Below are 14,868 nucleotides of genomic sequence, written 5' to 3' on the forward strand. Positions count from 1 at the left end.
GCCCTGGATTTCTAGGCCCTTGACATTATTGGTGGACTTCTCACGAGTCACCAACCCTGATCCGGTAGCACCCCCCCCCACCCCCCACTGATTAGCATAGCTAGCATAGCGTCACAAGTAACTTGTAGCATCTAAATATCATTAAATCACAAGTCCAAGACACCAGATGAAAGATACAGGTCTTGTGAATAAAGCCACCATTTCAGATTTTTTAAATGTTTAACAGGGAAGACACAATATGTAAATCTATTAGCTAACCACGTTAGCAAAGGAGAGGATTTTTTCACTCCCAACAGTTTTTCCCTGCGTCAGTAGCTATCACTAATTCGACTAAATAAAAAAATATATACCACTAACCAAGAAACAAATTCATAAGATGACGTCTGATAACATATTTATGGTATTGCATAGTTTTTTTTTGAAAATGTGCATTTTTCAGGTATAAATCAGGTTCTACATTGCAGCTGCATTCTGAAAAGGTGCCGACCCAGCCAGAATAATTACAGAGACCAACGTCATATAACTAATTACTCATTTTAAAACATTTCAGAAAAATACACAGCGTAACAGATATTGAAAGCCCAACATCTGGTGAATCCAAACAATATTTCAGATTTATAAAATGTTTTATAACGAAAACAAAATGTAGCGCTAAATTAGCATAGCTATACCAGGCAGATTCGGCTGGGCGCCCACGGCAAGATACATTGCACAACAGATATGATATAACATCGTAAATTGGGTCTTACTATGGCTGCTCTTTCATCAAATGTTGATCAAAGTGTCCATTGTCAAGATGAGTTTGTGGTTGCGTTCAGAGGCGTTCCTTTCCCACTCCATTTAGCACAGGTACCGGTGGAGTGGCACGTATTTCTCAAACGATACTAAAATCTAACAACTGAACACCGCAAAACTCCCTAAAAATTCAAATAATCTGATTAAACTATATGAAAAACATACATTACGATGATCTGGTCACATGTATCAAACAAACTTCGACACGGAGATATAATGGCCGCACAACACAAGAAAAACGTAGCTCAAATTCCATCCAATCGAGAACCGGAAGTTGTCGGTCATGCCAAAGATTTTGCTCTCATTTCACGTCAGTCCCAGATAGACAATAAATTTTTCCTCTGAGTCCTCTAGACACCCAGAGGAAGGCCAGTGAGTTGTGTTTCGGGTCATAGGAGGCATGACCATATATAGGCAGAGCTTTGGAGCCAGCACAAAACATCTTGATTTTATGTTCTTGGTCATGGAAAGTGCTGTGAAATGACTTCTGAATCACTCAGAGACAAAATTGAAACGGTTTTAGAAACTGGAGATTGTTTTCTTTCAACGGTATTATTTAATGCATATAGTAAGAGCAATAATTGAATAAGAGCGTTTAATCTGTAGAGCAAATTATGCATATGCGAAAATAGCACCCCCTGTATTCTCAAGGGTTTTAAGAGCTAAGTAACTCGCCACCCATCGAAGATAATACCTTCCCCTAAACCTGGAGGCTCTCCATACAGAGATAAATACCTTCCCCAAACCTGGAGGCTTTCCACTGCAGAGATAAATACCTTCCCTAAACCTGGAGGCTCTCCACTACAGAGATAAATACCTTCCCTTAAACCTGGAGGCTCTCCACTACAGAGATACATACCTTCCCCTAAACCTGGAGGCTCTCCACTGCAGAGATAAATACCTTTCCCTAAACCTGGAGGCTCTCCACTACAGAGATAAATACCTTCCCCTAAACCTGGAGGCTCTCACTACAGAGATAAATACCTTCCCCTAACCTGGAGGCTCTCCACTACAGAGATAAATACCTTCCCTTAAACCTGGAGGCTCTCCACTACAGAGATAATACCTTCCCCTAAACCTGGAGGCTCTCCACTACAGAGATACATACCTTCCCTAAACCTGGAGGCTCTCCACTACAGAGATACATACCTTCCCTAAACCTGGAGGCTCTCCACTACAGAGATAAATACCTTCCCCTAAACCTGGAGGCTCTCCACTACAGAGATAAATACCTTCCCTTAAACCTGGAGGCTCTCCACTACATAGATACATACCTCCCTTAAACCTGGAGGCTCTCCACCACAGAGATACATACCTTCCCTAAACCTGGAGGCTCTCACTACAGAGATACATACCTTCCCTAAACCTGGAGGCTCTCCACTACAGAGATAAATACCTTCCCTAAACCTGGAGGCTCTCCACTACAGAGATACATACCTTCCCTTAAACCTGGAGGCTCTCCACTACAGAGATAAATACCTTCCCAAACCTGGAGGCTCTCCACTACAGAGATAATACCTTCCCCTAAACCTGGAGGCTCTCCACTGCAGAGATAAATACCTTCCTTAACCTGGAGGCTCTCCACTACAGAGATACATACCTTCCCTAAACCTGGAGGCTCTTCCACTACAGAGATAAAATACCTTCCCTAAACCTGGAGGCTCTCCACACAGAGATAAATCTTCCCTAACCTGGAGGCTCTCCACTACGAGATACATACCTTCCCCTAAACCTGGAGGCTCTCCACTACAGAGATACATACCTTCCTTAAACCTGGAGGCTCTCCACTACAGAGATACATACCTTCCCTAAACTGGAGGCTCTCCATACAGAGAAAAATACCTTCCTTAAACCTGGAGGCTCTCCACTACAGAGATACATACCTTCCTTAAACCTGGAGGCTCTCCACCACAGAGATACATACCTTCCCTTAACCTGGAGGTCTCCACTACAGAGATAATACCTTCCCTTAAACCTGGAGGCTCTCCACTACAGAGATAAATACCTTCCCCTAAACCTGGAGGCTCTCCACTACAGAGATACATACCTTCCCTAAACCTGGAGGCTCTCCACTACAGAGATACATACCTTCCCCTAAACCTGGAGGCTCTCCACTCAGAGATAAATACCTTCCCCTAAACCTGGAGGCTCTCCCACTACAGAGATACAATACCTTTCCCCTAAACCTGGAGGCTTCCACTACAGAGATACATACCTTCCCTTAAACCTGGAGGCTCTCCACTCAGAGATAAAATACCTTCCCCTAAACCTGGAGGCTCTCCACTACAGAGATACATACCTTCCCCTAAACCTGGAGGCTCTCCACTACAGAGATAAATACCTTCCCTTAAACCTGGAGGCTCTCCACTACAGAGATAATACCTTCCCCTAAACCTGGAGGCTCTACTACTCAGAGATAAATACCTTCCCCTAACCTGGAGGCTCTCCACTACAGAGATAAATACCTTCCCCTAAACCTGGAGGCTCTCCACTACAGAGATAAATACCTTCCCCTAAACCTGGAGGCTCTCCACTACAGAAATAAATACCTCCCTTACCTGGGAGCTCTCCACTACAGAGATAATACCTTCCCTAAACCTGGAGGCTCTCCACTACAGAGATACATACCTTCCCTAAACCTGGAGGCTCTCCACTACAGAGATAAATACCTTCCCCTAAACCTGGAGGTTTTTCCACTGCAAGATAAATACCTTCCCCTAAACCTGGAGTCTCTCCACTACAGAGATAATACCTTCCTTAAACCTGGAGGCTCTCCACTACAGAGATACATACCTTCCCCTAAACCTGGAGGCTCTCCACTGCAGAGAGATAAATACCTTCCCCTAAACCTGGAGGCTCTCCACTACAGAGTATAATACCTTCTCCCTAAACCTGGAGGCTCTCCACTACAGAGATAAACTTCCCCTAAACCTGGAGGCTCTCCACTACAGAGATAAATACCTTCCCCTCCTGGAGGCTCTCCACTACAGAGATAAATACCTTCCCCTAAACCTGGAGGCTCTCCACTACAGAGATACATACCTTCCCCTAAACCTGAGGCTCTCCACTACAGAGATACATACCTTCCCCTAAACCTGGAGGCTCTTCCACTACAGAGATAAATACCTTCCCCTAAACCTGGAGGCTCTCCACTACAGATAACATACCTTCCCTTAAACCTGGAGGCTCTCACTGCAGAGATAAATACCTTCCCCTAAACCTGGAGGCTCTCCACTACAGAGATACATACCTTCCCCTAAACCTGGAGGCTCTCCACTACAGAGATACATACCTTCCCTTAAACCTGGAGGCTCTCCACTCAGGATAATACCTTCCCCTAACCTGAGGCTCTCCACTACAGAGATAAATACCTTCCCTTAAACCTGGAGGCTTCCACTACAAGATACATACCTTCCCCTTAAACCTGGAGGCTCTCCACCCAGAGATACTACCTTCCCTTAAACCTGGAGGCTCTCCACTACAGAGATACATACCTCCTTAAACCTGGAGGCTCTTCCAACTATGCAGAGATAAATACCTTCCCCTAAACCTGGAGCTCTCCACTACAGAGATACATACCTCCCTAAACCTGGAGGACTCTCCCTACAGGATAATACCTTAAACCTGGAGGCTCTCCACTACAGAGATATATATACCTTCCCCTTAATCCGGAGGCTCTCCACTACAGAGATAATACCTTCCCTTAAACCTGGAGGCTCTCCACCTACAGAGATAAATACCTTCCCTCTAAACCTGGAGGCTCTCCACTACAGAGAGCTTGATCCTAAATGACCTTCCCCTAAACCTGGAGGCTCTCCACTACAGAGATATAATACCTTCCCCATAACCTGGAGGCTCTTCACTACGAGATACATACCTTCCCCTTAAACCTGGAGGCTCTCCACTACAGAGATACATACCTTCCCTTAACCGGAGGCTCTCCACGTACAGAGATAAATACCTTCCCCTAAACCTGGGAGCTCTCCACTACAGAGATAACATACCTTCCCTTAAACCTTGGAGCTCTCCACTCAGAGATAACATAACCTTCCTTAACCTGAGGGCTCTCCACTACAGAGATACATACCTTCCCTAAACCTGGGAGGATCTCCATCAGAGATAAATACCTCCTCCTTAAACCCTGGAGGCTCTCCACTACACAGAGATACAATACCTTCCCTAAACCTGGAGGCTCTCCCTACGAGAGATACATACACTTCCCTTAAACCTTTGAGGCTCTCCCACTTACAGAGATCAACCCCTTTTTTTTTCCCCCCCTTAAAACCTGAAGGGGCGCCTTTTGCTTTCCCACAACCAGGAATACTACCTTCCCTCTAAACCTGGAGGCTCTCCACTGCAGGATGTGCATAAGACAATACCTTTCGACCCTAACCTGGAGCTCTTCCACTACAGAGATAAATACCTTCCTCAAACACCTGGCTAGGTATCTCCACTTAGCGTGAGTATGATAAATACCGGCCCCTAACCTGGTGAGCTCTCACACTACAGGATTAAAATTGTACCTTCCCCTTTTGACCATGGAGGGCTCTCCCACACAGAGATAAAACCTTCCCCATAACACCATGTGCCGGCTTCATACCCTACAGAGATACATACCTCGCCTTAACCTGGAGGCTCTCCACTGCAGAGATAAATACCTTCCCCTAAACCTGGAGGCTCTCCACTTAAAAACAAAGGTGTCATTGTACGCTGATGATTCCTGTTTTCTTTTAAATCAACAACTTGGATCCCTCCACAGCCTCATGGAGGATCTAGATAATTTACATAACCTCTCTCGATTAATACCTAATTATGAGAAGTGTACTATATTACGTATTGGATCATTAAAAAATATTACTTTTACATTACTGTGTAGTTTACCAATAAAATGGTCTGACGTTGATGTGGACATACCCAGTATACATATCCCAAAACAAAAGATCTCACTACAATACATTTTAATAGAAATTATCAAAAATGGATAAGATCTTGCTACCATGGAAAGGAAAATACCTGTCTATTTGTGGAAAAATCACCGTGATTAACGCTTTAGTCATATCACAGTTTACCTATTCGCAACAAGAGTTTGTTGAAACCCCCTCGGACAGTTACGTCAGCAAACCAGTCCTGATGGATCAGCAGGGCTCCATGTAAACAAATCCAACGTCAGGAAGCGCGTTCACTAAAAGCTGACGAAATGTCCAAAAGTTCCGTAACAGTCCGTAGAAACATGTCAAACGATGTACTGAATCAATCTTTAGAATGTTTTTAACATAAATCTTGAATAACGTTCCAAACGGAGAATTACATGGCCATAATAAATAGACAAAAGTGGACAACCTTGTTTTACTCCGACAGAGTAAAACTTTCTGAGAAGTAGCCATTTTTTTACCATTTTATACCTAGGGTTACCAATATTCCTATTCACATGAAAGCGCAATTTGGGACAGGCACTACAAAGCCAGCCCGATTGCCGTAGCTTGGGTCCTTATTCCAGCATACCTGGAAGCTACAGAGACAGAAAGGAACAGAAACTGTCAGAGCGCTCATCTAAAATATTGATGAGTACAATAAACATCACTTAAATTAAACATGAAAGCTTGTCTGCACATTCCTTATACCAAACTGTTACTGGAGATAAGAATAATGTGTGTCATGTATGAACTGAGATCGCTAAGTTAACTTGTGTGTCGACCCACATTGCTAACGTAGCTGAAAATGAGGCAGGGAGGGGAGACGAGTGTGTGTATGGGTGTATTAGCTTACCAAATGCTGCCCGCGGCCAGTGACGGACTTCTCCRTCACAACCTCAGTTGGTAGAAAAGCACTATAAAAATCTGCTAAATTATTTCATCTTGATAAGATAAGTATTCAACGCCCTGAGTTAATACATGTTAGAATCACTGGGTCAATACTTTGTACAAGCACCTTTGGCAGCGATTACACCTGTGTCTTTCTGGGTAAGTCTCTAAAAGCTTTGCACACCTGGATTGTACAATATTTGCAAATCATTTTTTAAATCTTCAAGTTCTGTCAATTCGGTTGTAGATCATTGCTAGACAGGCATTAAGTCTTGCAATAGATTGTCAAGCTGTAGCTAGGCCACTCAAAAACATTCAATGTCATCTTGGTAAGCAACTGAAATGTATATTTGGCATTGTTTTAGATTATTGTCCTGCTGAAATGTGGATTAGTCTCCCCAGTGTTCTGTTGGAAAGCAGAACCAGGTTTCTCCTCGAGGATTGTGCCGTTCCATTGTTTGGAAAGCAGAACCAGGTTTTCCTCGAGGATTGTGCCGTTCCATTTGTTTGGAATGCAGACCAGGTTTTCCTCGAGGATTGTGCCGTTCCATTTGTTTGGAATGCAGAACCAGGTTTTCCTCGAGGATTGTGCCGTTCCATTTGTTTGGAATGCTGAACCAGGTTTTTCCTCGAGGATTGTGCCGTTCCATTTGTTTGGAATGCTGAACCAGGTTTTCCCGAGAATTAGCGCCGTTCCATTTGTTTCTATCGTAGAAACCTCCCTGCAGATGACAAGCACCTTGTTTTACCCATAACATGATTGAATATATGAAGTGTGGTACTCAGTGTTGTGTTGGATTTGCCCCCAAACATTGTATTCAGGACATAAAGTTGATTTCTTTGCCACATTTTTTGCAGTTTTACTTTAGTGCCTTGTTACAAACCGTATGCATGTTTTGCTATATTTTTTTATTCTGTCCAGGCTTCCATTTCACTCTGTCAATTAGGTTAGTATTATGGAGTAACTACAATGTTGTTGATCCATCCTCAGTTTTCTCCTGTCTCATCCATTAAACCCTGTAACTGTTGTAAAGTCACCATTGGTCTCATGGTGAAATCCTTGAGCAGTTTCCTTCCTCTCCAGCAACTGAGTTTGGAATGATGCTTTTAACATTTTAGTGACTGGGTGTATTGATACACCATCCAAAGTGTAACTAACAAATAAACCATGCTCARAGGAATATTCAACGTCTGTTTTTGTATCTTTACCTGTTTACAGTTGAGCATTGGAAAACCTCCCTGGTCTTTGTGGTTGAATCTGTTTGAAATTCACTGCTCGACTGAGGGACCTTACAGATAATTGTATTTGTGGGGTACAGAGATGAGGTAGTCATTCAAAAAAGATGTTAAACATGTTATCGCACAGAGAGGAGATGGCTGCCGTTTATGATCTAACCAATTGTGTGTGTTTTTTCACGTTATTTGTTATTTTGCTTATTTTGCACATAATGTTTCTGCTACGATCTCTTAAAAGAGCTTCTAGATATCAGGACAGCGATTACTCACCTCGTACTGGATGTATTTTTTCACGAGTCGGACGTGTGATTCGCATGAGGATGTAGGTTGGGCGCCTTGTAAGGATTAGACGGCGAGTGGGTAATCTGCCTCTACCATCAGTTCTATTAGCCATCATACAGTTATTGGATAACAAAATAGACAAGCTACGATCACGAATATCCTACCAACGGGACATTAAAACTGTAATATCTTATGTTTCACCGAGTCGTGGCTGAACAACGACATGGATAACATACAGCTGGCGGGGTTTACGCTGCATCGGCAAGACAGAACAGCTGCCTCCGGTAAGACAAGGGGTGGCGGTCTGTGTATATTTGTAAACAACAGCTGGTGCACAACATCTAATATTAACCTGTTTGGGCTGCAGGCGCAGTACTGAGTAGATGGATAAAATGTGCCCATTTCAAACGGCCTCGTACTCAATTCTTGCTCGTACAATATGCATATTATTAATTAACTATGGATTAGAAAACACTCTCCTAGTTTCTAAAACCGTTTGAATTTTGCTGTGAGTGAAACAGAACTCATTTGGCAGCACACTTTCTGACCAGGAAGTGGAAAGTCTGAAATTGATGCTCTGTTCAACGGCCTGCCTAAAATGGGCATGATACGTATCGTAGATACAGGCACGTCATACACCTTCCCCTAGATGTCAAGAGGAAAGTGAGAGAAGAAATGAGGTGAATATTCGGTCTGAAGTGGAATAAATCCTCTTGGCACCAACGAGTCCCCCATTTTCTGTTTCTCGAAAGCGCGAATTGGACTGAATTGACTTCTGAAAAGCTGTCGTTATAGGCGACTACTTATCCCGGCTTTGATTTTATTTGATACAGTTACAATATCATCGTAAAGTATGTTTTTTCAATATAGTTTATTAGATTATTGAAATTTATTCGGGACGTTAGGCGTGTTGCGTTGTCTCTTTTGTTCAGGATGGAGAGCTTCGCGGCCACTTGGCTAGTGTGCTTGCTAATTCAAAGGGACAAAGGACGTTCTAATACCAAACAACGACTGTTCTGGACAAAGGACCCCTTGTACAACATTCTGATGGAAGATCACAAAAGTAGGACCCATTTTGGGATGCTATTCATATATCTGTCGAACTGTGGCTACGCTACCGTTTGCCTTGAATCAATGTTGTTTGTGGTTAGCTATTGTAGTAAGCTAATATAACGCTATATTGTGTTTTTCGCTGTAAAACACTTAAAAATCGGAAATATTGGCTGTATTCACAAGATCTTTGTCTTTCATTTACTATACACCATGTAGATTTTCAGAAATGTTTGTTTTACGATGAGTATTTAGGTATTTGACGTTGGTGTCTGCAATTACTCTGTCTTGCTTCGGTGCTATTTCTGACGAGTAGCTTGGATGCGTAGCAGCAATGTAAAACTGATTTATACCTCAAATATGCACATTTTTCGAACAAAACATAGATTTATTGTGTAACATGTATAGGACTGTCATCTGAATGAAGTTGTTTCTTGGTTAGTTTGGTTTGGAATCTTGGTTAGTTAGGTTGGCTTTGTGCATGCTACCTGTGCTGTGAAAAATGTCTGTCCTTTTTTGTATTTGGTGGTGACCTAACATAAATATACGTGGTGGTTTCGCTGTAAAAAACATTTTAAAAATCGGACATGTTGGCTGGATTCACAAGATGTTTATCTTTCAAATGCTGTATTGGACTTGTTAATGTGTGAAAGTTAAATATTTCTAAAAAATATATTTTGAATTTCGCGCCCTGCACTTTAGCTGGATGTTGTCATAAGTGTACCGGCACCACCCTGCAGCCTGAAGAAGTTAAGGAAATCTCTAGGTTTTGCTCGCCTGAGGTAGAGTATATCATGATAAGCTGTAGACTACACTCTTTACCAAGAGAGTTTTCATTTATATTTTTTGTAGCTGTCTATTTACCACCACAAACTGGATGCTGGCACCAAGACCGCACTCAATGAGCTGTATAAGGCCATAAGCAAACAGGGGCCGGGGACTTTAACGCTGGGAAAATTAAATCCGTTTTACCTAATTTCTACTAGCATGTTAAATGTGCAACCAGAGGGRAAAAAAACTCCACACACAGAGACACGTACAAAGCTCTCCCTCACCCTCCATTTGAGAAATCTGACCATAATTCTATCCTCCTGATTCCTGCTTACAAGCAAAAACTAAAGCAGGTAACTCTAAAACTCTAAAACTAAAGCACCAGTAACTCAGTCAATGAAGAAGTGGTCAGATGAATTGTACTACACCGGCTCCGACGTTCGTCGGATGTGGCAGGGCTTGCAAACTATTACAGACAATAAAGGGAAGCACAGCCGAGAGCTGCCCAGTGACACGAGCATACTAGACGAGCTAAATTACTTCTATGCTCGTTTCAAGGCAAGTGACACTGAAACATGCATGAGAGCATAAGCTGTTCCGGATGACTGTGTGATTACGCTCTCCACAGCCGATATGAGTAACACCTTTAAACAGGTCAACATTCCACAAGGCCGCAGGGCCAGACGGATTACCAGGACGTGTACTGTGAGCATGTGCCCAAGAACACTAAGCTAACCTGCCTAAATGACTACAGACCCGTAGCACTCACGTCTGGAGCCATGAAGTGCTTTGAATGGATGGTCATGGCTCACATCAACACCATTATCCCAGAAACCCTAGATCCACTCCAATTTGCATACCGCACTAAAGAGATCCACAGATGATGCAATCTCTATTGCACTCCATACTGCCCTTTCCCACCTGGACAACAGGAACACCTACGTGAGAACGCTGTTCATTGAATACAGCTCAGCGTTCAACACCATAGTGCCCTCAAAACTCATCTATAAGCTAAGGAMCCTGGGACTCAACACCTCCCTCTGCAACTGGATCCTGGACTTCCTGGCGGGCCGCATCCAGGTGGTAAGGGCAGGTAACAACACATCTGCCACGTTAATACTCAACACAGGGGCCCCTCAGGGGACAAAAATTCAAGATGGCGTAGCAGTGGGGATGTCTGTTTTGATTGTCTTGTCCCGTCCCTTGTATATATAGATTTTCTTCGTAAATATTTGTATTATTTTTTTTAAATCTCATTTTCCATCTACRAACTGAACATATTCTCCTGCAACCCGCCTCACCCAATCTGTTATGGATCTGCTATTTTTACACTTTTGAACCGGAACCCCCTTCTGAAGCTAACCAGCTAACTAGCTACTAGCTAGGATTTAGCCTGGAGCTAGCCTCGAACTAGGCCCATTTTTATTTTTTATTTTTTTATTTTACCGTTATTTTACCAGGTAAGTTGACTGAGAACACGTTCTCATTTGCAGCAACGACCTGGGGAATAGTTACAGGGGAGAGGAGGGGGATGAAAGAGCCAATTGTAAACTGGGGATTATTAGGTGACCGTGATGGTTGAGGGCCAGATTGGGAATTTAGCCAGGACAACCGGGGTTAACACCCCTACTCTTGACGATACAGTGCCATGGGATCTTTTAATGACCTCAGAGAGTCAGGACACCCGTTTAACGTCCCATCCGAAAGACGGCACCCTACACAGAGCAGTGTCCCCAATCACTGCCCTGGGGCATTGGGATCTTTGTTTAGACCAGAGGAAAGAGTGCCTCCTACTGGCCCTCCAACACCACTTCCAGCAGCACCTGGTCTCCCATCCAGGGACTGACCAGGACCAACCCTGCTTAGCTTCAGAAGCAAGCCAGCAGTGGTATGCAGGGTGGTATGCTCCCGGCTAGCTAAAGAGATTCCATCAAGCAATCCCTGGGCTTCAATTACCTCTTTTGCCAATTGGCCTGGACCTTTTGCTGCCGACATGGAGCCCCGCCGATCATGACTGACAAACTCTTGTTGCGACATCCCCCTAGGCCCATCTGCTAGACCCGACCTGTTAGCTGTCTGAATCGCCGTGCCTCCAGCTTGCCTAGCTACTCACTGGACCCTATGATCACTCGGTTACACATGCCTCTCCCTAAAGTCTATATGCCTTGTCTATTGCTGTTTTGGTAGGTCATTTTTTCCTTATTTCACCGTAGAGCCTCCAGCCCTGCTCAATATGCCTTAGCCCTTATGTTCCACCCCCCACACATGCGGTGACCTCACCTGGCTTAAATGGTGCCTGCAGCMCCCAGCATCACTACCATTCCCCAGGTGCTCTCATTTGTTGACTTCTGTAGCCGTAAAAGCCTTGGTTTCATGCATGTTAACATTAGAAGCCTCCCTAAGTTTGTTTTATTCACTGCTTTAGCACATCCGCCAACCTGGATGTCCTAGCCATGTCTGAATCCTGGCATAGGAAGGCCACCAAAAATCATGAAATTTCCATCCCTAACTATAATATTTTCCTGACAAGATAGAACTGCCAAGGGGGGTGGAGTTGCAATCTACTGCAGAGTTCTGTCATACTATCCAGGTCTGTGCCCAAACAATTCGAGCTTCTACCTTTCCAGAAACAAGCCTCTCACCATTGCCGCTTGTTAACTGCCCTTGACCAGCACAAAAACACCCTGTGGCTTTCTGCATTAGCATCGAATAGTCAGGAACCAATATAATCAGGAAGTTAGGAAAGCAAAGGCTAGCTTTTTCAAACAGAAATTTGCATCCTGTAGCACAAACTACAAAACGTTTTGGGACACTGTAAATTCCATGGAGAACAAGAGCATCTCTTCCCAGCTGCCCACTGCACTGAGGCTAGGAAACACTGTCACCACCGACAAATCTACGATAATCGAGAATTTCAATAAGCGTTTTTCTACGGCTGGCCATGCTTTCCACCTGGCTACCCCTACCCCGGTCAACAGGCATGCACCCCCCACAGCAACTTGCCAAGTCTCCCCCATTTCTCCTTGACCCAAATCCATACAGCTGATGTTCTGAAAGAGCTGCAAAATCTGGACACTTACAAATCAGCCGGGCTAGACAATCTGGACCCTCTCTTTCTAAAATTATCCGCCAAAATTGTTGCAACCCCTATTACTAGCCTGTTCAACCTGTCTTTCGTATCGTCTGAAATCCCCAAAGATTGGAAAGCTGCCGCTGTCATCCCCCTCTTCAAAGGAGAGACACTCTAGATCCAAAAGGTTAAAGACCTATATCTTTCCTACCCTGCCTTTCTAAGGTCTTCGAAATCGAAGTTAACAAACAGATCACCAAACATTTCGAATCCAATCGTACCTTCTCCGCTATGCAATCTGGTTTCCGAGCTGGTCATGGGTGCACCTCGGCCACGCTCAAGGTCCTAAATTATATCATAACCGCCATCGATAAGAGACATTACTGTGCAGCTGTCTTCATCAACCTGACCAAGGCTTTCGACTCTGCCAATCACTGCATTCTTATCGGCAGACTCAACAGCCTTGGTTTMACAAATGACTGCCTCGTCTGGTTCACCAACTACTTCTCAGATAGAGTTCAGTGTTTCAAATCGGAGGGCCTGTTGTCTGGACCTATGGCAGTCTCTATGGGGGTGCCACAGGGTTCAATTCTCGGGCTGACTCTTTTCTCTGTATATATCAATGATGTCGCTCTTGTGGCTGGTGATTCTCTGATTCACCTCTACGCAGACGACACCATTCTGTATACTTCTGGCGCTTCTTGGGACACTCTGTTAACTAACCTCCAGACGAGCTTCAATGCCATACAACTCTCCTTCCGTGGCCTCCAACTGCTCTTAAATGCAACTAAAACTAAATGCATGCGTCCTTCACCAATCGCTTGCCCGCTACTGGCTGCTCCGCCCGTTACTACGATTGCAGTAGAGTTCACTTTGGTCAGTTGGGTGTTTATCCCCAAAGCCAGGTTCCTTGCCTTTTTGTGGCCGTCCTTTCCTTCTCACGTTCTCGCCTGGGACCCTAATTGACTGTTGGTAATGAAATTGCAAAATTCACTGAAGCTGAGACTGGCAATTATTCTTCCTCACTAACTTAGTCGCATCAGCTGTCCAGAGCCGCTTCCGGATCTTAATTTGCACCTTGTACATAGTCCATCTGTAAACAGCCTCATGCACCTTACCACAGGGTCCCATATTTCGGTTTTCATTATTATTATAGTTTTTAGGCTCCTTTGCACCCCATAATCTCTGACTTGCAGCATTCATGCTTCTGCACTGTATCATTCCAGTGTTAATGGTAAATTGTAATTATTTCGCCACTATGGCCAATTTATTGCCTTACTCCTGTCCCTAATCTGACTACATTTGCACACTGTATATCAACTTTTCTATGTGTTATTGACTGTGGCATTTGTTTTATTCCATGTGATAACTCTGTGTTTGTTTGTGTCTGCGCATGCATTTGCTTTAATCTTTTGCCAGGTCGCGAGTTGTAAATTAAACTTGTTCTCAACTAGTCTACCTGGTTAATTAAATAAATGGTAAATACAGGAACAATTGGACAACATAGGACCAAGAATCACGACACTCCAGGAGTTATGGTAGGTGCTCTATTATGAGCACCGGAACCAATGAGCCCAAGCACATCACTGCCACGGTTTGGTGGTAAGGAGCCATTTGAGACCTAGGATGGTGATGGAGTGCGGCTCACGAAACACACATACACACACAACATCCACAGATGGGCAGTTGGGTGTGTAAGTATATTATGGGTAAAGGAGTGGGCAAATTAATGAACATAATAAAAACTACAACAGATAAAAAGGGGACCTATAGTACAGGTGAAAACGATGGTATGCGGAAGGTGGTCAAAAACAAGGAAAGAAAAATTACCTATACAGGAATGTTCAATTGTTAGAGTGATGG

This window comes from Salvelinus sp. IW2-2015, unplaced genomic scaffold (genome assembly GCF_002910315.2).
Source record: "Salvelinus sp. IW2-2015 unplaced genomic scaffold, ASM291031v2 Un_scaffold3065, whole genome shotgun sequence".
NCBI classification, from domain to species: domain Eukaryota; kingdom Metazoa; phylum Chordata; class Actinopteri; order Salmoniformes; family Salmonidae; genus Salvelinus; species Salvelinus sp. IW2-2015.